Raw genomic sequence first — 24287 nt, 5'->3', positions numbered from 1 at the left:
ACTTTTTCATAGTATTTTTGCATGATCCTTTGTATTTCTGCAATATCAGTTGTAATTTCCCTTCTTTCATCCCTGATTTTGTTTATTTGTGTCCTTTCTCTTTTTTCTTTAGTGAGTCTAGCCAGGGGTTTGCCAATTTTATTAACCTTCTCAAAGAATTAGCTCTTTTTTATATTTTTCTGTTGTTTTTTTTGTTTTCTATTTCATTTATTTCTACTCTAATTTTGATTATTCTTTCCTTCTGTTGACTTTAGGCTTCATTTGTTCTTCTTTTTCTAGATTTTTAAGATGTTTATTTGGGCTCGTTCTTGTTTTGGGAGATAGGCCTGTAATGATATGAACTTTCCTCTATGTCCACTTTTGCCATGTCCCAAAAGTTTTGATATGTTATACTATCATTATCATTCATTTCTATGTATCTCTTGATCTCTTTATTTCTTCTCTGACTCAGTTATTCTTCAGTAGCATGTTGTTTAATCTCCATGTATTATTTGTGGTTCTTCTTGCTTTCTTTTTGCAGTTGATCTCTAGTTTCAAAGCATTACGATCAAAGAATATGGCTGGTATGATTTCAACCCTCTTACATTTGTTGAGGCTCTCTCTGTGTCCCAGCACGTGGTCGATTCTTAAGAATATTCCAAGTGCACTAGAGAATGTATAAGTAGCTGTTTGGGGATGGAAGGCTCTGTAAATGTGAATTATGTCCAGTTGGTTAATGTGTCATCTAAGGATGTTATTTCCTTATTGATTTTCTGTCTGGATGATCTGTCCATATCCAACAGTGGGGTATTTAGGTGTCCTGCTACAATAGTGTTTTGGTCCATTTCTCCCTTTAGCTCTGTTAGTAATTACTTTACATATTTTGGGGCTCCCTGATTGGGAGTATAGATATTAATAAGTGTTGTCTTCTTGGTGCATGATTCCCTTTATCATTATGAAGTGTCCCTCAGTTTCTTTCTTTACCTTTTTTTATTTTGAAGTCTATTTCATCTGATATTAGTACCACTACTCCTGCTTTTCTCTGAATGTCATTTGCTTGAAATATAATTTTTTTTTTTAGGCAAGGCAACCCTTGGTAGACCTTACAGATTTCAAGGACCTTGTCAGCTTACAATCTTTTATTTTTTATTGTTTACGCCTATAGCACCTGGTCTTCCTAAGTGGTCTCCCATCCAAGTACTAACCAGGCCCGACCCTGCTTAGCTTCTGAGATCAGATGGGATCGGGCTTGTTCAGGGTGGCATGGCCATAGACTTGAAATATCATTATCCGCCCTTTCACTTTGAGTCTATATTTGTCTTTGGAGCTGAGATGTGTCTCCTGGAGGCAGCATATGGTTGGGTTTTGTTTTTTCATCCATTCTGCAACTCTGTGCCTTTTTATTGGTGAGTTCAGTCCATTTACATTTAGAGTGATTATTGAAATATGATGTCTTCTTATAGCTATTTTATCTTTTGCTTTCTGGTAGCTTGGTGTTTCCATTGCTTCTCTGTCCTTGTGTTTCTGTTTTCTCTATTTTGGTTGGCTTTTGTGGGTTTTCCATTTAGTTCTTCTTGTTTTATGTTATATATTTCAGTTCTGAATATTTGGTGTGTGCTTACCATTATGAATATGTAAAGGATAGTTTATATAGATATAGATATATAGATATAGATATAGATATAGATATAGATATAGATATATATTCATCCATTTTCTTTTGCAGGTGCCTTATCTCCATTCCCTTTTGCGAATTTGGAACTTTGAATCCTCCCCCTTTCAGTCATTGTTATCTCAATTTGTCCCTATGTATGTTGAACATTCATTACTATCTTATTATAACAATTCTCTTCTTATTATTTAAGCTTATAATGCTCTGTTCTTAGTAAGGATTGCACTCCTCTGATTCTATTTGCCTGATAGTCACTTTACTTCTAATTATGTATCTTCTTGTTGTTGTTATTTTGTTTTAGGTGAGCTGACCCCTTTCAGAATTTCCTGTAGTGCAGGCCTCATAGTGGAGAATTCCCTCAAATTTTGTATGTCTGGAAAGGTCTTAATTTCTCCTTCATATTGAAAGGAGAGCTTAGGTGGATACATTATTCTAGGCTGGAAGTTCCTTTCACTTAATAGTTTAAATATTTGATTCCATTCTTTTCTGGCTTGTAAGGTTTGTGCTGAGAAGTCCGAGGATAATCTAATGGATTTACTTTTATAAGTTACCGTTTTCTTCTCCCTGACTGCCCTGAGAATTCTGTCGTTGATTTTTGATAATTTTAATACAATGTGTCTTGGTGAAGGCCTTTTTGGGTTGAGATAATTGGGTATTCTGTTGACTTCTTGAATTCCAAGCTCCAGCTCATTCCTTAGATTTGGGAAATTCTCGTCCACTATTTGTCTGAAAATGCTTTGTAGTCTCTGTTCCTCTTCTTCGCCTTCGATAATGCCCATTTTTCTTATGTTTGCTCTCCTGATGTTATCAGCTAGTTCTTGAATTTCTCTTTCATTATTTTTCATTCTTCGGTTTCTCTTCTTCTTTCCTATTTATTTCTAGATTTCTGTCTTCAATATCATTGATCCTTTCCTCCATTTAGTCAACTCTATTTCTCAAGCTTGCTATTTCATTTTTCAACTCTTGTGGTGTGTTTTCTTTATCTCCAGAAGAGATAAAGAAGCTTTAAAAATGCCTTTTTATTTTCTGATAGATATTTAATCATCCTCGCTACCCTCAGTTTCAGTCCCTGTCAGTGTTAGCAACAGTTTTGGTAGCATTTGCTCAGATTCCCCTGGGGCTCCGCAGTGTTCCATCTCAGATGGTATAGGGGGAGGGGCTCTCTGGGTTGGGGGTTGGAGGCTGCAGCTCAGCCTTGGTTTTGCAACAGCAAAATCAACTGTTGTTTCTCTGCTGGCCACTTCTCTGCTTCCTTCCCTGATGACATGGGTCCTCCCATGACAAGGAGCTGACAGCGCTCCTAGGCAGGGCTGTTCAGGGAACTCGACATACCTTCTCCCCTCCCCTTCCTCCCACGGGGAGCTCCAGTGGTTGCAAGAGGCAGCTTCTTTGTTTCTACCAGTCCACCACCCGATGCCCGGGGGTTCTGACCTGTGGTAGCTCTTATGCGTAGATCCCATGCTCAGACATACTGGTGTGCAATTTGGGTGTCTTTCGTTCAGTTTTAGATGTTCAGCTTATTGTTGTTTCAAGAGGAGAGATCTGGGGACAGCTCTCACTCCACCATGTTTCCAAAGTCACTCCTCGCTTTCCTTTTTTTTTTTTTAATACTTTTATTATAGAATGAAACAGATACAAAATACCACACACAAAAATATGTAGCTTAGTAAACAAATTATTATAAGGCAAACACCCTTGTAACAACCACCCACCAAAGTTCAAAAATTCAAATTTTGCCAATCACCCCAGAAGTGCTTTCATGTGCTCCCTTCCCATCACAGACCCTCCATCCCTCCAAATATGACCACTATTCTGACTTGCATTACAATCACTTTCTTGTATCTCTTTGTGGTTTTATCACCTAAGTAAGCACGCCCGGTTCCTGTAATTTACTTTTGCCCAGTTTTTCATTTGATACATCTTTTAAGTCTTTTTAAATCTACAGATTCCATCTACATTCCTTTCCTTTTCATATAACTTATCTGTTAAAGATCTTGAGGCATTAGACCTGCAGAGTTTCCCACAATTTGGATTTCTTGATTGCAACTGCATAAAGCAATCAATGTATTGCTTCCTCTGTCCTCTTTACTTCCTACAAATTGGCAGATGGATCTGAAGGCCTGATTAGTCTCAGGTTCAATTTTATTAACAAAAATATAATTAGCATTTATGTTCTTTAATCAAGAGGCATTTAACTTTGGTTTTTGCTCTTTTTTTGATAGTTGCTATCAACTATTTTGGTAGTTGATGCTCTGTGCCTAAAACTGTTAATGTACCGGGGGTTGCAAAATGATGATATTCTCATTCTATCATTTTTCTTTCATTCATTAGCTGGAATAACTTTATTAGAAGAGGTGTCTCTTTGCTGACTATTTGGTTACAGTGATATAATTCATACAGGAAAATCAAGAAAAATGCTTGATTCTTTACTTTACCTAGTTTCAAGATAATGAATTGGTTCTCTGTTACAATCAGAAGGTAACCAACCAGTTGCTTTACTTAATATCATTTTGCGTTCATAGATTTAATCCACACAATTCTTAACCAAATTAAAACTCATCTTTGGCCAGTGAAACCTCCTTCAATTTGACGTCAAGTTGACTGTCCTAGTAGTCTTTGATAGCTTCCTTGCTCATCATATATATATTGTCAGACTTGAGATCAGCCAATTTTCTAAGAAGCCTTGGTTTCCTTTAATGGGAAACATTCTTCCCAACTACCATCTGAGAACTAGGAATGCTCATTACTACTGGGTTAGTCATTGTTCCTAGAATTTTATAAAACTGAGCTATTAAGTGTGAGTATATAAAATAAAACACCTTATGAATTCATAATTGATATTTCTAATGCAAATTAACGATTATAGGGTGTTTACCTATCATCTTCTATACTACACCTTATCTCCTTTCTTCACCAGAATCCTGGTTTTCAAGAACACAGGGTGATAGAATTAGAAAACTTTATAACCACTTATTTGTTTTATCTCACATTACACATGTACTTTCAGAATAATAATAATACTGCTCTAAAACTACCACTAACACTGTCCCTGAAGCAAATGACTAGGATAAGCATTTATAAGATACCTGGCCAAGGTGGCTTTTGTTACTACAGAAGAGAGCAGAGTTACCTTTGGTTTGTTCTTAGCTGATCTTTTGAGAGAATAGAACTTATACCCTAGTCTCATGTTCACTACAGTTCGTACTACACAGTTCAAACATTTTGGGATTTTGCAGGTTCATTTATCATTTGCAAAGTCCTTATAGAAGGAAAAAAAAAAGCCTCACTATAAATATAACTGTGAACAACATGACCACTTGTTTTCCTCCAGGGTTAGGAAGTTCTTTGGTTTTAGAAGGCAGGCTCTGAGAGGCTTCCTGCCTCAGCAGACCCTCCTAGTCTTTGCAGACCATCACAGAATTTGCAAAAGAACAAAAATCAATGAAGATGGTAATCAATGATATACCTAAGAAACTGCACCATGTACCTGAGTGCCAGGTGTCCCAGGTAAAACACTCTTCCTTTTTTTCCAATACAGCAACTACAGGGCATAAGATGATTCTTATTAATTTAGGGCTATCCAATGAAGAAGATGGGTTTTCTCTTGATGTAATGGACTATGATAATCTCTTCATTTACTAACGCTATGGCAAAATTGTACAATTTACATATTTGCTTTGTTCAGCGGTCTATGTGTCATTTCTGTCTATTTTCTGAAGTCTGCCTGCCTTAGGAAATTTCTGTATGGCAATTTCTATTTTTGTCTATTTTGAATTATAGAGTATAGTACCACATGCAAATAGATTCTTAATACATGCTGAGGTTAGTGATATTGAATTCACAAACCATGAAAGTAAGAGTTTGAAGATTATCATGGGAAAAATTAATGAACCACAAGACACATCTAGATTACTATGCATCAGGGTGAGTGTCAGAAAGTCTCAGTTCTTGGCCCTGGTATGTACTGGTTATCTGTGTCCCAATAGATCACTGAACCTCAGTTTTCTCATTTATAAAGAAAGTAGTGGGTGGAGGATCTATACTCTCAAGCACTAAGATTTTCTTTTGTTTTCTCTTTTATTTTGTGTACGCTTTCCCATAATGCATAACCAGAGCATTAGTCATCCAGAACCTCTTGTGTATCTCTGAAAATCCTTGTAACATGACTGATATTTCCTGCTTTTAGTAGAATGGTCAGTAGACTTGGAATCAGGAGACCTGAGAGTAGGAATGAGTAGGAATACAAATATTGAAAAGTATCTGGCTCCTATAAGTGACCCTGCCACAAGATCTGAAATAGCAGCACAGATCCATAGCAAAAGACTGAGGAGGAAAGATCAATGGTTAATTCAAAATGAGGGCCAAGACCCCCACCCTCCACCCAAGAGTTAATATTTTGAGGAGCCCCTTTAGTGGTGTTTTCCTTAGTCACCATAGTAAGTTCAGCCCATTACTCTACCACCCTCTTATTCCCCTGCTATACATGACACACACACACACACACACACACACACGAGGCATATTTCTTTTGAGGCTCATTTTCACCTGCCTACACCACCCACTATTCTTCTCCTCATTTCAGTCATTTAAGATTTTATTTTCTAAAAACCTATCAAAATCTTTTACCAATTTACTTGCTTGAGATGAAATTTTCTAGTAACTCTCTTGAAATTTTAGAGCATTTTAAATTATAAATACTCTTACAGGTTCATTTACAAATGCTTTCTCTTGACCTATTCATAAATACTCATTATACTGGGAAAAAGAAGTTAAGGAGATGAAAAACCTATTTGGGATTTCATTGCTGACTCATGGTGTGACCTTAGAAAGGTCAATTTCTTTCTTAGATGCACTCTTCATATATTTAGAAGATCATGACACAGCTCCTAAGGATATGTTTCTGTCTACCTCCTCCACATAAATATCCACAGCAACTAGCTTGGCTGTTAATTTGTATTTAAACACTTACAACATAGTTGTTAGAAGCTAACATTATAGACATAAGCTTTTAGATCTCACATCTGAGAGTCCGGAACAGGAAATGAAACCTCATAGGATCAGAGTCCTGTGAAGAACTAATTTTAGAGGCTATGGTTAAGACACTGTAAATGAGATAGCAAAAAATCCAGATTCTGAAGCCAATGCTACCCTTTCATGCGAGGCAGACGGGAATGTAGGTCATCAATTAACCTTCTGGAAAGCTCCCATTGCCTTCAAGTGACCCAATAATTTAATTTTAAGAATCTCTACTAAGGCAATAATGGATTTATCTATTGAAATACTATCACGGAGTTGTTTATAATGGTGAAAAGTTCTAACAACCAAAAGATCAAGAGAAAAGATTGGTTTAACACAATGTGGTAATCTATATAATGAAAAACTACACAGATGCTAAAAAAAATGTTGCAAAATAGATTTAACAGCACTGAATATTCAAGACATATTGTTAATTCAGAAAAAAGTAAGTTAAAGAGTTCTACTAAAAATTATAGCTACGTATGCACATAGAGAAAACTAAAAAACATGTCAAAGCTGTTCACAGTATTTTATCTAGGCAGCAGCATTAGAAGTGATATTTAATCTACTGTATGAATGTTTTAAATTTTTTTGACTAGAGATTCATTTCTTTTGTGAAAAAGAAAAAAAGTTAAACAACAGCAAAGAAGTAAAGTCATTTCCCATGGCAGAACAACAGTCAAGGAATGCAGGTCAAACTGCACGGTAAGCAACATAAAGTATAATATCAATGTCAAAGAAACAGGATTCTCAAACTCCCTGCATCCTCTTTGTGTAGGAAGAGACTGGTTACTTCATTCACAGCCATACTACCATTATTCTCTTAGGGCGCTGCGTTAGGTGGCCAGGTGTCATTAGCCAAGGACTAACAGATAAATAACATATCATTAATCACTGGTTATTAAGACTTTTAACTCTGTTTTTGGTTTGATCGTTTGTGTTTGTTTGTTTGAGTTCATCAAATTTGAAATAAAGACAGGGGCAAGGGAAAGATATTAACCACATGAAATGAGTAGGAATACAAATATTACTCATCCTCTCTCTTTTTTAATTTGATTGATTGATTTGTCCCAGAGTATGACTGACTAGATCATCAATATTCTTCTACATTGTCATACAAACCTACAAGGGAGGAGTGTTTCTCATGGCAGATTCTATGATTTGACAAAGTAAGACCTTGTTTTTTCCTGAATTGACCTCAATCCCCTAGGATTCAGAATCTTCCACTTTCAAGCTGCTATAGCCTTTGCATAGTTACCAGGGAAATAAAGGCATCTACTGAGAACTCAGTGCTCCCTTGGGGGTTTACTTTACACAACTAAAATTCCAGTCCTTCACAATTACTCAGGAATTAATAAAATACATAACTTTTGCTGATTGAATTATATGAACCTTTATTTACTTCCATCAACCAAATGATTTGTACTGGTGCATTCGTTTTGTTCCCATACTCATCCTTTCATTCTCAGAATCAAAAAGGGCAAAATGCATACAACATTAATGCTGAGCCTAAATTAAAACACAGAATTCAACTTATATCTTAGTTAAGAAAATCCATTTTGGTATTTTGCCTGCTCGATGCTTGGCTGACTCTCCATATCAGAACTATTCTTCAGCAAGCACTAGACACACAAAGCATGGAGAAAGTTATTGAATTCCAATAATGTGGTTTTAAATTTACCCTCATCGCCCTTTTCCAGAGGCCCCTTTGGGAAATAAAAATGGATCAAAATAATGTATCTGACCACCAAGTGCAGCAAGCATCCATTATTAATGTCTCAGTGACACACAAAAATGGAGGGTGAAGGATTCATTTAAATAGTTCTACAACGCTGATTCAGGCTCCTTAAAAAACATTGTACTTTACTTTTGAAATCAGCAACCAGCTGAGAAACAAATTCAATTTCAATGAACTTTCCAAACCTCCAGATTAATTTTACCTATAAAATCATTTTTAACCTCGTTGCTTACTTAGATTGACTATAAAATTAGTGAGGAGGAACATTCTTCTCTCTGATTACACGCACAGAGTTCTACTTATATCAGATGATGAGAAAGGTTTCAGAAAGATCACAAAAGGAAAAGCAGAATCAATAAATGAGCTCTGAGTAAGCACAAATATCAACTGAACCTCAGGTCATTTCTTTCAACATTTAATCCATGATTAATAAGCTTCTTCCTACAATATCCTAAGTATCATGTCTCTCTGCCCTATTTAACCTCGGACAGAAACTGTCTTGTGAATTTCTAGTAAAAATTCTGATGTGTATAAATAAATTAATAATGAGTAATAAAATCAAAGAAACAAAAGGAGTGAATAAGCTAGAAGTAGAGAAATTAAAAGTAAGGAATGTTTACAAGAGAGATTTACAAGGATAGACAATTTATATTATTTCTCTATGATTTAGACCTTACCTACTTCCAAAAAAGGAGAGAGTGGTTTTCAAATAGTAAACTACACTATTAAAATTTTTTTAGAAAGAAAAAAGAGAAAATAATGAACGAGACACTTAAAATGAGATAGTTGCTGCACTCAGGCACTCAGTTCAGCTCTATGGAAGGAGGAGAAAACGTGTGGCCAGAAACAAATGGCTGAAGAAAAAGATCTGGTGTGGGAAATTTGAGTCACAATGGAATTATTGATAGTTGCTACAAGAGGGTAGCAGTAGATTTCTTTGAGTAGAGTGAACTAAAGACCTGAAACATCCAAAAAGGGACGATCTTGCTTTTTTAGAATTGCATGGCATCTTCGTGACAGTAGTTTAGACTTTGAGTGGAAGGCAGAAGCAACATTCAACTGAGAAAGCCAAGTACAGAGAAGCCTAGCTTAGAAAGTGCTGAATTTGAATGAGAGAACTTTGACAAGGAAATTCTTAAGGAATAATTATCTCTGGAACTAGTAAAAAGTGGACTCTAATTAAACTTCGTCCATGTTGCTTGTCCACTTACACTATATGGAGGATTTGTGCTCTAGAATTACTCACATGAATGTCAACAAGGTTCTCGCACTCCAAGCAGAGGGAAGAAGGTATGTGTAGGATGATACATTCCAGAGGGACCTCTCTTCCTCCTTTAGGTTGGTGCTGAGGTCAAGATGATCAGTGAATCTGAGGAGTCTTCTCTTAAAATGACCCTAGGGTTTCATCATAGAGTGACAGAGCGAGGATTGGACTGGCTAACTTGGTTCCAGTGATTTCTCTCAGCCAGAGCTGACATAAATAAGCAGATGCTGCCTTAAAATGGGTAAACATTCTGTCATTATATGATCAGGGCAAGAGGCCATCTTGATGTTGGAAAAAGAAGCAAAGCAACTAATTATAATTGTATCTTTTCACTATAGAAAGAATAGGCCTATCCTTAGGGGGGAAAATGTTGGTATGGACATGGCTTAAGATCTATAAACAGGCTATATAAGTGGTAGAACAAAAGCTGAAAACAACTATGTGAGTAGAAAATAAAATACACAAATAAAATATACCAAAACATTTCTGGGCAATAGGATTATAGGTAATTTTTTTCTTCACTTATATATCTGTATGTTTATTTATATATTACAATTTTTCATAAGGAAGAGGAAATACTTTCTGAAAAAATAATAATTTAGCAGGTTTTGCTTGCTTATTTGTTCTTCAGCATGTACACAAAGACCCTGCCTTTTAAAAATAGGAGGCAATGATGAATGCATTTTAGCAGAAGGACATGGTTAGTTGTAGTCACAGAAGAGCTGGGTAGAGAAAGGGAAAAATAACACAAAGTCTTTTGTGTAAGAGCCCTAGAGGATAGCCCATGCCAGATCCCCCATTAGGTGCTCTGCCCACAAAGATATTACAGCCAAGTCCTCTCCCATGAACTCGCCACAAACTTCCTTTAAATGTGGCCAGAATACATTTTGTTTTTCAAACTGTGGGAGGTCAGTTACACTGCAGGGCAGTTGCCAGGGTTTAAGGAATGACAGAGATTTCCGGGAGAGGCAACTTCAATAAAGGAGTATCAAGTAACATACAGCAAATGTAAATTGACACCGAGGCTGGAATAACCAATCCTCAGAAGGACTATAAAAAGCGAGCAGAGTCGCACGTCCCATCAGTGGAACTTTATCTGCCTTAGAGCCAGACCAAGTCTGGGAGTTGTGACCACTTCAGCTGCCAAAGAGTTGGCAGTGCCCTGACCCACCCCAAGCAGGAGGGTTGGCAGTGTCCTGACCCACCCCAAGCAGGAGGCTGGTGTCCTAGAACCACCTCCTTTCTTGTGTTGGCACCAAACGAGACATAGGCCAGGCCAATGTCATTTATAACAGCGCATCCTCCACTTCACTTGTACAGCCAAGGAGTGGTAAAACATACTTATATACCACACAAGTGGCCAGTGGAAGGATTTCTTTACATTTTTTAAAAAATATATTTTTCAACAGAAGTAATATGAGTTCGTTGCAAATGAAGTTAGAAAAGATAAGACAAAAAACTAATCAGGGACCACGTCTTTCTTATATATCACTTAACCCCTAGAGCCCAAAACAATGCCTAGCACATAGTAGGCACTCAATAATCACTGAATGAAGAATAATTAATCACCAATAATCTATTCTTCATACAAAGTGGTGTATAACTTTCTATTTTGTGTTCTATATTTGTGTTGTTCTTCATTCAATGGCATGTCACAAATATTCTTTCACATCAATAAATATATTTCATAACTCTTTATGACCACATAATATTTAATTTTATGAAAGTACAATTTTTTAACCAATCCTTTATAGATGGATGTTTGGCCTTAGCGTGTCATTCTCTTAAAAGCATAAATACTCTATTCTGCTGATTTTTCCTTTTTTTAGAATTTTAAGTTCCTTTTCTGTCTTATCACTGGATCCCCAGAACCTACTACATGACCTTCTTATGATCAATAAAGACTGAATAAACAATCACTCTTGTCTCTCCCCTTCTTTTGATTCCTATTTCAACTGCTCTGCTCCTGTCTGAACTACTGGCATAGCCTCTGAGTTGGTTTTCTTCTCCCCAAATGTCTAAACTACCTTTACTGAATTTAATACCAACAAATGCCCCTTTAATTATGTGATGAATTCCTCCTTTTGTTATGTGATTCCCTTGCTCAGAATAACTTAAAGGTACCACAATGCTAGAATAAATTCAAGTCTTTATTGTAGTTTATCAAGGACCACCATGAAAGAATCACAGAATCCTTTACAACAGGAAGCTCTTAGAGATCTTTTAGTCTGAAACCATCATTTCACTTCTGAGTAGTTGAAGCTTAGGAGGTTCAATGAGTTGCCAAGGATATATGACTGGCTAGGGGCAGAACCCAAGTCTCTGGCCTGTAGGCCACATCTTGCTCCTTCAGGCCACACCAGCTGCCTTCCAGTCTACCTTGCCAGCTTTATCTCCTACCCAGATTCAGAGGACACAGTTTCCAGACCATCCCTGAAATAAGCCTGACTCATTCTGGCTCTTGCCTTTTGCTCACAGCATTACTGTTGCCTGAATTGTTCTTCTGTACTCAATCATATCTTTTTCAAGGCCCACTTCAAGCCCTGCCTCCTGTACAATGCCTTCCCCAAACCAAACTGAATTCTTTGTTCTCTGATCTCCAACAGCGTTTGCCTGCCCCTCTCATTCCAGCACTTGATTATATGTTGCCTTGCAACGGTAAACATTTCACAGCTGAGTGAAGTAGCTTGCTGCATGTGTAAGAAGGAAAAGAAGGGTGGAAAATGAAAAACCATCACTAGAATGTGCTGAGCCAGCCAAATATATTCTGGTACTGGAACACACCACTTAATAAGTGCAGCCGCTCTGCATTATGCCTTGATGTTTCCTTTTACCCTTTCTTATTTTAAATTTAGAACTTAATTTGAGGCCAATTTTCTGGTTTGCTAATTGTAAAGACTTACACCTAAAAAGCAAAGTTATTTCTTACACATTAAGGCACTAGATGGTAAGGTCTTTGAGAGGAAGGAGTGTGCCTTACTTATTTCATATTTACAAGACTATAAATTTTTAAACAAGCCTGACTACTTTTTTATAAGTAATTCTGTAATTGCCCAAATCGAGGTTTATTATGCTATAATTACCTGACTAGTATCAGTGACAAAAAAGCAATTGTTGGATGGATAGACATAACGCTGACCAAGCTAGAAAGAAAATGGTCAAGAATGTTACTTAACGACATCGCCAAAAAATAAACAAATGAAAATATTCTAATATGTTTAATCTACTTAAGCTGGTCACCAGTGTTTCTTCCTACTCTGTAACTCAGGGAAGTGCTTAAACATTTTAAATTTTTTCTAAGAAGTGTATGTGTGTATGGGTGCATACAAGTATACATACACACACAGAAAAAGAGACTGGGAATTTAAGGTAAAAGAATTAAAATGAAATATACATACAAAAGATAGTTACGAATACCATAAAACTGTTATTTATCATTAATATATTGACACACAGATTTGGGTTTGAATGTCTCTTTATGTATTTCTAAATCGGGATCTGGGTAACTGATATATTCACAGACTTATTGACTTATGAATGGACTATCTCCACTTATTGGCCAAGTCCACGTGTGTCAAGATACATACATATGTATACAAAGTCAAGGTCAGACCTTACAACCATAGCATGACTGAAATTCTGGAGTCGGGGGCAAGAAGGAGATGCAGATTACATGGATGTGGTAGGGGCTGGTCTCTCTGTAACAGAACATTCACCACAATCTTCATAGTCTCTTTTTATTTTCGATTTCTATACCATGGCAGAACAAACAGAATGATGACATTTGTTTTATACTCTACTACAAAGCTGATTCAATGTTCTTAGGATAGTTCTACTAAGTTTTCTACAGTTATAATCCCTTCCATTCACCAGGACTTTAGGACATTCCTTCAAGTCACTGACATAAAGGAGCAGCTACATTAATCCAAAAGGCTTTATACATCCAAAACTAGTATTTTCTCTCAAAGTTGTCTCTCTGTGGAGTAATCTACCTTTTCCAAAAATTCAGTTAAAATAGAAATTTCTAGAATTCCACTTTAATAACTGCTTGCAGGACAAGTTCACAAGTTGCATAATAAAATGAATACCGTGTCTTCACATTTATTTCTTATTTTGATCAAAGATTAATACCCAGCCTAATAACCCTGTTTATTTACCCAATACTTGGCCCTAAATAATTTTTGCCTGTTTTAAAAAAATTGTTTTATCATTAAAAGAATAAAAATTAGGCACCACTGAGGACTGTTACAAGTATGGTGAAGTCTCTATAGGAGATATCAGACATGAATTTTCAAACTACTGTGCATATTACTGAATAGTTACTGTGAACAGAAGTATATTTATACCTTATGACTGATTAACTAAATGGAATAATTAAAATTTACATATATCTCATAAATAAGATATATATATATAAATTATGCATGTAACACATGCCTTGTACCTCACACTCAATAAATATACTTTTTCAGTAATTGTTCGTAAGGACAGGATCAGTATCAATTTTTCCTTTAGCCTCAGGTTCCAATATGACTTGACCCAGCATTATTGATCCTGTCTTTATTAAAATTCTGATTTTTTTATCATGGATTTGTCTGCTTAATTTTGGCTTTTAAAAATATTGCATTATAATATTGTTTACCTTTCTTGCTAAGTTTTTTTGTTTGTTTTTTTGTTTGTTTGTTTGTTTTTGTCACACTCTTAAATTTTGTACCTGAAATAAGTTCTTCACTTCCTTTAACCTAACCTCAGCCCTGCTTTGGCTAACCCACTAATTTGAAGAAGATGAGAGATGCTGAATCTCCCACACAGAGCCTAGCCTATATCATCCATGACCAGCAAACCAATAGGCATGTGAGATAAATGCATACTGCACTGAATTGTTGAGTGGCTTATCATGAAGCTAGAGTTAATTTATATAACAATGACAACTGTAGGTGTATACAAATTAAGTATTTGGAGCTAGCAGACTCTAAGAGTTATGATTATGTTATTCAATGTGATTATATTATTTGCTATTTTTCTGGAAAAACAAAGTAGAGGTTATAATAGATTGTATTATTGATCTCTAATAGCCAATGCTCCTCCATTTGGAAGGATTATACTTCCTCATCCCACTGATACCGGGTTTGGCCATATGACTTGCTTTGGTCAATGAAATGTGAGCCAAAATGAAGTAGCTGAAATATTAAGAGCCATGGAGTGGCTCTGTAATCACTCCTTCCTTCTTGATTTGAGGAGCTGCCAGATGGAGTGTCTCCTTCAGTCTGGTTGCAAATGATAAAGATTTGGAGCAGTGCTAAGGCCCAGCCTGTGATCCCCTGTTACTCAGCTCTGCTAGGGTTACCTGCTGGCCTGCCTTCCCTTGCTTCAGCTACTGTCCATGGCCCTGGTCCTTCAGCTCATCCTGCAGCAGCCCCAGGCCCGCTGGGTCCCGTTGCACAGCTTCTCGCTTGCTGCCTATGATCTCTCTCCAGTTGTCACTCCAAGAGAGCAGCTGTCTCTTTGGGAGTGGCAGGGCCAGGTTGTAATGTAAATGTGTATTGTAATGTGAACAATAAATATAGTTTGTTGTTGTGGGCCATAAAGATCTAGGAGTTGTTTGTTGCTACAAAATAACTTAACAAAAGCTAATTGTACCAGAAGAAATGACTATTGGGAAAGAGAAGGTAAGCCTACCACAATTTGAAGATGATATGACTGTATGCTTGGAAAACCCCAGCAAAGAAAAAACAATCAGATAATGGAGTAAAAACTTATTACCTATAAATCAATAGTTATCATATGTACAAATAAGTTCTTGGGAGCTATCATTGAAGATTCCATTAACAACATAGATCAACAAAGACAAAACGCCTTGGAATAAATTAAGAGAAATGTGAAAAACTCAAATGAAGATGACTTTAAAACACTACTGAGAAATTTTTTTTCCAAAATGAACACATGAGATAACAAAACATGTTCTTGAAAAGGAGGAGTTCACATCATTAAAAAAGCAGCCCTCTTCCTAAATTATTTTTTAAATGTAATTCAATGCCTAATACAAATAAGAACAAGTTTTTATTGAGGGTTGAAGAATGGGGATGGGGATAAGAAATACTCTGATTTTAACATATAAATGGCTAGACATGAATAGCCAGAGAAAAACGAAAAAATTTTAAAAGAGTGATGAGGGCTGAGTACTTTAGCAAATATTAAATATGAAGTCTCTTAAAACTGTGTAATACTGACACATAAATGCAGACAGACAATTGGAAAGAATAACCCCAGAAACAGACTCAAATACACATAGGTATTTGAGCCTGTGATAAAGGAGGCATTTCAAATAAGTGGAAAAAGTAAAAGCTAGAAAAATATGTGGAAAAATATAAGTTGAATTCACTGTGTACCTGAATAAATTCCAAATGAATCAAAGATTTAAATGTAAAAAAAAAAAAAGTAATAATTATTATGAAAAATAGGTAAGTTATTTACAACCTTGGAGTAGGGAACGTTTTCTGGATTCAAAATCCAGAGCAATTAAAAGGAAGAAAAATGACTACAATGGAAAAAGAAATGGAAAGAAAACTTCTGTGTAGTGAAGAAAAAATATACCTTAAGCAAAGTCAAAAGACAAATGACAGACCAGGAAAAAATATATATTGCAGTTCATATGCCAGGACTTAGCCCCCTAATCAACACAGAGCTCCCACAAATCAATAAAGAAAAGACCAACAGCACAACTTAAAAATAAGCAAAGGAAATGAACACAGTTCATACAAAAAGTGATACAAATGGTCCTTAAATATATCAAAAGTTGCTCACAGTAAGAAAACCTTCCACATAGTAAGAGAAATATAAATGTAAAATATACCAAAATATCATTTTTCAGCTATATGTTAAAAATTCAAAAATTTGATAACAAACTATTTGCAAAGGGGTAAGATAGAAGCACTCTTATGCATTTCTGGTTGGCAGGTAAATTAGTACAACCACTGGGAGACCAATTTGGCCATTCCTATCAAATTTCGAATGCATAAACACATTCATTTGCAATCCCACTTTTGAGAATTACGTCTCAATATATTTACCCTTTTGCGAAATGACTTATGTTCAAGCTAATTTACTAATTTATTGCGAAATGACTTATGTTCAAGCTAATTTATAAGTCATTGCGAAATGACTTATGTTCAAGCAAATTTACAATTTGTAATATCCAAAGATTGGAAACAGACTAAATGTCCATCAATAGGGGACCAGTTAAATAAATTATGGTACACTCATTCAGTAGAGTACTACAGAGCAATCAAAACAAATGATGATGATTTAAAAAGCTCTCTAGATTCTGACATAGAAAGATCCCCATTAAGTTTAAAAAGCAAGGTGTGAAACACTATGTATAGAATAACATAGAGGAGAAATAAGTAAATTCATATTTGCTTATAAATGTATATACAAACTCTGTAAAGATTTTCAAGAAACTAATAAGAATAAGTAGCTACCTGGCAGGGGTAGGGAAGGGAGAAGCAGAGCAAAAGGGTCAATCTTCTGCATTGGAGAATGGAAGAGGGACCTTGCACTGTGTATCTTTTAATATTTTTAAATTTTTTAATCTGTGAATCTACTTCACATTCAAATATTTAAGATAACAACAAAAACCCTTAACTAGTTTGCTGTGAGTAGTTTAAAGCTAAAGGACAGTGGTCTAATTATATTGTCTTCGATAAAAGCTCCCCTTGATGGATGCTTGTGTTATAATCAGTAGTCGACAGCATCATTCTTTACCACTAGTCTGCTTTGAGGAATATTATCTTATTTCTCCATCTAAAATATCTCCTTCTATCTAAGAGATAAAGCAGCTTATCCAAGCACTTCAATTCAATAATTTCACCATTAAGAGCACTTCTGATACTATTTTTCTAAGCACTTTTAAAAAGCTGAAAACTTCAATTGAACAGACTGCTCATTACAAGATGAGATGCAATTTATACATTGATTGAAATGGCTTGATGAGGACCTTAATAATCCTTTGCTTTGAATGAGGAGCGTTAGTACACAGAAGGAAAAAGCCCACTCAAAATGATAATGCAGTGCTCAGAATAGTACTATTAGTTGAACCAGTCAGTAATAAAGCATATTTGCGTCATTATACTGGGGTGCCTGTCATTTTCCAAAACAGCAGTAATAGGATACTGTCATTAAGTCATAGAACATCCTAGAAGAGCTGATGAGAGAAAATATTGAAGACATCAGGTTTTCTGCAAGAACTGTATCTATATTAACAGAAGTACAGGGAAGACTAAGGGACAAATAAAGACAAAGAGACAGGGCAGTCTGATGGAAGTAAAGACCTGCATTCTACTTACATTTTCCCATTAACTAGCCCATTATTGAATCTGCCTGAGCTTCAATTTCATGATTCATAAAATGTGGATGATAATACTTTATCTGCTATGGTAGAGACTCTGCTGTGTACTCACCAAACCCATTTCTTTTTCCTTCTGGGAACGGGGCTAATCTACATTTCCCAGGTACACCAAGGTGGGGTCATACGACTGAGTGCTGGCCAATGAAATGTTAGTGGAAGTGATACACTTCATTGGCAGACCTGACTCCAAAAACCTACTTTGGGATCTTTTATGCACTCTCTCTTCCTTGTCTGCTGGCTGGATTAAATGAACACTCATGTAACCCATCATCCAGCTCTAGAATTTCCCTCCTTTCTAAACTGGCTTTCCAAACTATTTCTAATAGTTTCCAAACTGTTTTGACAAGGAAAAGAAAAGCAAGGGAAGACGTATAGAACTATTTAACTACCAACTATATTGAGTTGGTATATTGACTTTAGTTCAGAACCTCTAAAAACCTTTGCCAGTAGTGCAACCAAACCAGCCTGACCTCTTAACCCCAAACCCTCCGAGCTGCCCTCGTCTAGATGGTGACTGAAGCTAATTTATTCTTGTGGCCAAGCTGCTGAGGTTTCACTGTATAAAAAGGAACAGAGGCATGTAAATCCTACCTGGGCCTGAGGTGCTGTAGGCTGCTTCGCTCTGAACTCTATTCTCAGTACGCAGGAGGTTCTACACACAAAATTATTTTATTTCTCTGACTTGGGTTCTATAGGCATAATTTTGTGGTTACTGTTATTCGCAATCCCTGAAGGTGCCTTCCCCGAGTGTCGCCATGGAGTGTCTTCTGGCAATAGTCACTTCCTTTGAGTAATGTTCAGCTCATGACAGAGCTGAACAAAAGCTCCAGTTTCTGGCACAGAGGCAAATATTTGTTCATTCATTCAACAAATATTTATTGAGCTCTGAGAGTGTAAGGCCTGCCACTAGGTAATATATGGTACATGGAGCATGGTAAGCAGAATGAGAGCTCTAAGAAAACTCCAGACGTGTACAAAAAATCAGTCACTGAAGACACACTGTTTACAAAGTAAATGGTAAAACTCTGGAAGAATGAAACAGGATTTACATTATTAAATATTTGCTACCTTTGGGAAATAGATGAATTAATTTATTTGGAGCTCTTATATCCTTAGAGATCCTGTGAGGCCAGAAGGTACCCTCTTAGACGCCACTGTTCACACACCCCTGAACCTGATCCTAGGTGTGTTAGAACCTCAATAGGCCTCTCTTCCTGACTACAGTAGCTTCTTAAGGGCAGGGACCAGGTAGTGTTGTTCACCTTCAAATTCCCAATGGCTGGCATATGACAGAGCCTCAATAAATAACTGGTAAATAATCAACAAATATTTGCTATCTGAAATTTCAACCAAAATTTCAAATAAAAGTTTAAAAATAGTGTCCTTATGGAATATGGAATTTTCCCTTAATATGAAGAAGCCCATGCCGAAAATGTTGACATACATGTTAACTTGATTATTGAGTAGCTCTAGGGATTCTAAACAGATAGATTCTTTTAAAAAAAATGAACGTATCTACTGAAGGTGAAACATTATAGGTATGAGTAGAAAAATGGTTCTTGTACCTAACTCAGGAGTTATCAGTTATTATATATGTAGGACAGATATTCAGCCAACGTGCAGCAGTGAGGCCACACTGTTGTTTACAGGTGGCATCCACTCTGATTAGCTAGTGCTCATTTCATGCTATGTATTAAATATATGAATATCAGGCATTATGTAGAAAAGATACTTACTTTTACAATTAATAACAATGGAGGAAAGATGGCTACAGAAACCCCGCCACTGTGAAAATGGAATAGTAGAAGGATATCTGAAAACTATTAGTGAATTCTACTTATACCTTAATTAATAAAATATAGTAATAAAATAGTTACATGTTTTATTTTTGTATAAATGCCTTAGATAGAAACTTCCTAAAAAATTAAAGCCTTTAAAAGAAAGCTGGAGTAACTATATTAATATCAGAAAAAGTAAATTTCAGAGCAAAGACTACTACCAGAATAAAAAGAGTCATTTCATAATGATAAAAAGATAAGTTCATCAAGGGGATATAATTCTTAAGTGTCAATGCATCTAATAAGAGAGTTTCAAAATACAAAAAGCAAAACCTGATAGAACTACAAGGAGAAACAGACAAATTCACAGTTATAACTGGATATTTCAATATCCCTCTCTCAATAATTGATAGAATAAATAGACATAAAATCAGTAACGATACATAACGAGAGAAAGTTTGAACGGCACTAGAAACAAACTTGACCCAATTAACATTTAGGAACTCTTACAAACAACAGCAGAATACACGCTCTTTTCAAGTGTCCATGGAACATTTACCTAGATAGATAATAATCACAAAACAAGCCAGCAAATCTCAGTAACTTTTAAAAATTTCAAGTCATAAAAAGTCTGTTCTTTGGCTACAATGAAAATAGAATAGTAAAAACTAAATAAAAAAAGACCTCTGGAAAATCCCCAAATATTTGGAAGATAAATAATATACTTCTAAATAATCTATGAGTCAAAGAAGAAATCAAAAGGTAAATTAGAAAGCATTTTAAATGAATAAAAATAAATATACAACACATAAAAAAATTGCTGCTGCTATAGCAGTACTTGGGAGAAAATTTAAAGCACTAAACACTTCTATAAAAAAATAAAGAAAGGTCTCAAATCGAGGACCTCAGATTCTACCATAGGAAGCTAGAAAAAGAGGAGCACTAAGATAATACACACTGAGAAACTCTAAAACTATAATATACACTTGATTATTGACAAGCTATCCAGGGATGAAACTTCTCAAGGACATCCTAAACCCTGCTAATTAGCCATCAGGATGAATGCCCACAGTCACCGGATCTGATAAACCCTGTAAGAGGCACTTGGCAGAAACCATAACTTCTTTTTAAAAGACCAAAGTTAAGAACTGAAGGAAGGGCATATCACATATAAACTGGATTTATTCACAGGAAGTAACCCTGGATGATCATGCTTTTAATGAGTTATCTCTCATATTTTATGAGAATATTTGACCCTTGCTACTATGTTAGGGGTTTAAAGCTAAACTTTCATTGAAATGAGTGAATGTTTATTAAACAATTACAAGAAGCCACACAAACTGCCATTTTTACAGGCCCCAATTGTCAAATATTGGCGATTTCATATTGCTCAAGCTAATAATTCCTGAGACTGCAAGAGATACAAATGTTAGAAAAGCAATAATATTGAAGCTTTTCGGGTTTATGAAATTGACATAATGCACAAAGAATAGAATAATAATCTTTTCAACTTTTTTTTTCTAATTTCTTAAGTCTCAGACCAGAAAACTACTAAGAGGCTTAACATTTTTCCTCCAGAAGCACAATTTAATATCCAATATATCCAATAGGCCACCCCCAAATCCTACCACACGGATATCCTTCTAGAGGCATGTGATCATATACATATACATGTATTTTCTTGATAATGAAAAGATAGTTTTTGCTCTTGAGAAATTTATTCAAGGTTAAGCAACGCTGGTGTATCTCAGTTTAAGAATCCGACGTGCAAAGAATCATCAAAGCATAACTTAAGTCATGACTTCTTATTCATTTTACACATAGATTACTTAAAAGTGATCAGCTTTTGAAGTATGTGTTAAATCATTTCAATTACAAAATCCAGTTTGCACATGGTTCAGAAATATGTCATATGATATGAGGTACGCATATGAATTTGAATAAATGCTAAATTAAATAACACACTTAGCATCATTTACAGCATTTACATATTAATTTTATGTGCTAGACACTTAGAAGCCAAAACTAAATTTGATACTTTATAACGTAGGTCATCATTGAAACAAGAAAAGCAATTATACTGCATGCAGCATTTTATGCTACCTACACTGACGGGGGACACAAATATAAGGCTAAGGTTATTTGGAAAAAGTACTGTTTTTCATTTTAGTGGTTTTAAAATATGTGATAGCTACACTAAGAGGCTTAACATTTTTCCTGTTCTCTCCCATAAACATAAAAAGTCTGCCTTTTGGAGCTACAATAAGGGAAATAAAACAGAGAAGAGGAAAGTAAATTTTAAAGAGGCATTTTACCACATACCAGACAAATCACTTGTTGTGTGACTCCAACAGTCTCCCTTATGTCCTAGAACTTCAGTGCACTTGAATAAGAACATGAAGACTGTCATTTGCAATAATGTCAAGGTAGGGAGTGAAACAGAGTGCCCACCAATACGGGCAGGCTGTGTGCAGGAGAGACACTTGAGACTCTCGTGTCCAAATCTGAATCTGAACAGTTTTATGACCTCTGTCCATCTTATAAAGAATTGCACATAAACAACGTCCTACCTGAACTGTGCAGCAAGAGGAGGTCCAAAGTACTGTGGGGTCCTACTCAGGCTGCTGTAATTTCACGTCCCTCAGCCAAGTCATCCACTTCTGTCAGTTACTCCACCTCCAACCGACAGGTTGAAGCAGGGCACAGATAGCCCAGATCTTCTAATGCAAGTAGATTTGCTGGTTAACCAGCTTTACAGATAGAGAATATAAAGCATGACATATAACTTTCTTTCCATACTTGAACACATACAGGCTTTGGGCCTAACTGCCTAGAGGCTTGTTATGAACTGTAACTATAGTAAGGTTTCAGAGCCTCAGTCCCTCAGCTCCCAGACTGCTAACTGGAATTTCAGTCCACATGTGCCTTTCACAATTAGCAGGGTTATTTTAGGCACTGACTTAAGTTCTCAGAGAATGTTAGCTGATGGCAAAGAGGTCTCTAATGTGTCAGTTGCTTGGTTACAATAGAAAGCTCATTTGAGACGCTTACAATCTGTATGTAGCACTTCCTCAACTCCCCACTCACTACTAGGGTTTTTACTTCAGCTGAGGAGAAACACTGAAATTGTACACCTACCTTTTCATACTCACAGAGAGCTTAGATCCATCATGAATAATAATAATTCAACAGAGGCATGCAAGTGATTTGGACAGCTGTTTTATAAAACAATTTTAAGTTCTGACTGGCAGCATTCAGTCACGCAGTGTATTGCTACACAAGAAGTTCCAGTAAAAGCAAATTAATTGCCAAGAATCTTATCAAGATCATTCATCCCCTTCCAGGCTCTCATAGAGAAAGCTATAAATACAAAAATATTCCAAACATTTTTCATAATTATAAATGTTAGTTCCCCTCTACCAACTGATACATATCTACTTAGGCCTGCTATTTCTAATAAAGTACTCCACCTACTGGCTAATATGACCGTTTTGCAGACATGTATCTCATGGGAGAAATAACCTAAAAAGAAACTAGAAAGAAGTTGCATTGTGCCTCCTTACCAGTGGGTTCCTCTGTGCAGCACTGAGCATTCTGACTTCCAGAGGCAACACAGGATAAATTCACAAACCTTTCAACTTCCTCATCAGCAGAATTCCCTTCTCATGGTTTCCAGAAAAGCCAGAACTCAAGAAGAAAGCTCGAATCCCAGGAGCGGGTGAAGGAAGAATTTCTCGGGTTCATGATTTGCCGAGAACTACTTATAGAAAGAATTAGTCAATCCTCATCTGAGAGAAGTTTAAATAAAAGTATCAATAAATCTGTTGGGAATGGTTAGCTATTGTCTCCCTAAAGAGAGATCCCCAAAATGGATAGTCTGGAAGTCTCTTCTCTTTCCTTGACTACTGTTCTCAAGCTTCTTGACAGTCAGCTCAGTGGTCATCTTCTCTGGAAGTCTCATGACTCCCCTTGGTTGGCTTAATAACCCCTCCTCAGTGCTCCCAGGCTCTGCCAACTGCTTGATATCTTAATGGTCTTGTTACCTTCTTCCTCACTCCCCAAACAGGGAACTCTAGGCAGCAATTGCTGTGTCAGATTCATCTTTGCAGAGCTGGCTTAAAACAGCACTGGGCCCTTGGCAGATGTCAATGAATGTTGCAGAATGAATGAATTCTGGGATGTTATAGAATCACTAGAGCACATATGGGTTCAACAAACTACTCCCACGCTACCCCCACTGTCCTGAGATGTTAGTTAAGAGTGACCAGCAGTTCTGAGGTGGCAAAATGGATGTCATGTAGACTCACTATAAAACTCAATTAATATCTGATGAAAGCTCAAGCAAATGAATAACCATGTGTCAAATCTTTGGTAAGAGTATATTTGGAGCCCATCCCCAGTTCCGAATTTAAGCCAGGCTTGCTCTAGTCAGT

The 24287-nt window shown here is 36.2% G+C and overlaps 1 protein-coding gene and 1 non-coding gene across 2 annotated transcripts in view; both read right to left on the bottom strand.

Annotated features, from left to right (window-relative positions):
- Nucleotides 1–24287, bottom strand: part of AKAP6 (A-kinase anchoring protein 6) — a 520891-nt gene that overhangs the window by 265960 nt on the left and 230644 nt on the right. The gene's annotated exons all lie outside the window — the stretch shown is intronic.
- On the bottom strand, nucleotides 1136–1254 carry LOC120608634 (5S ribosomal RNA). Its single transcript, XR_005654452.1, has one exon. It is a non-coding gene; the product is annotated as a 5S ribosomal RNA (ribosomal RNA).

The sequence above is a fragment of the Pteropus medius genome, unplaced genomic scaffold (assembly GCF_902729225.1).
Source record: "Pteropus medius unplaced genomic scaffold, Ma_sr-lr_union100, whole genome shotgun sequence".
NCBI lineage: Eukaryota > Metazoa > Chordata > Mammalia > Chiroptera > Pteropodidae > Pteropus > Pteropus medius.
The sequence above is the reverse complement of the archived record's forward strand: the minus strand, read 5'-3'. Positions and strand labels throughout refer to the sequence as shown.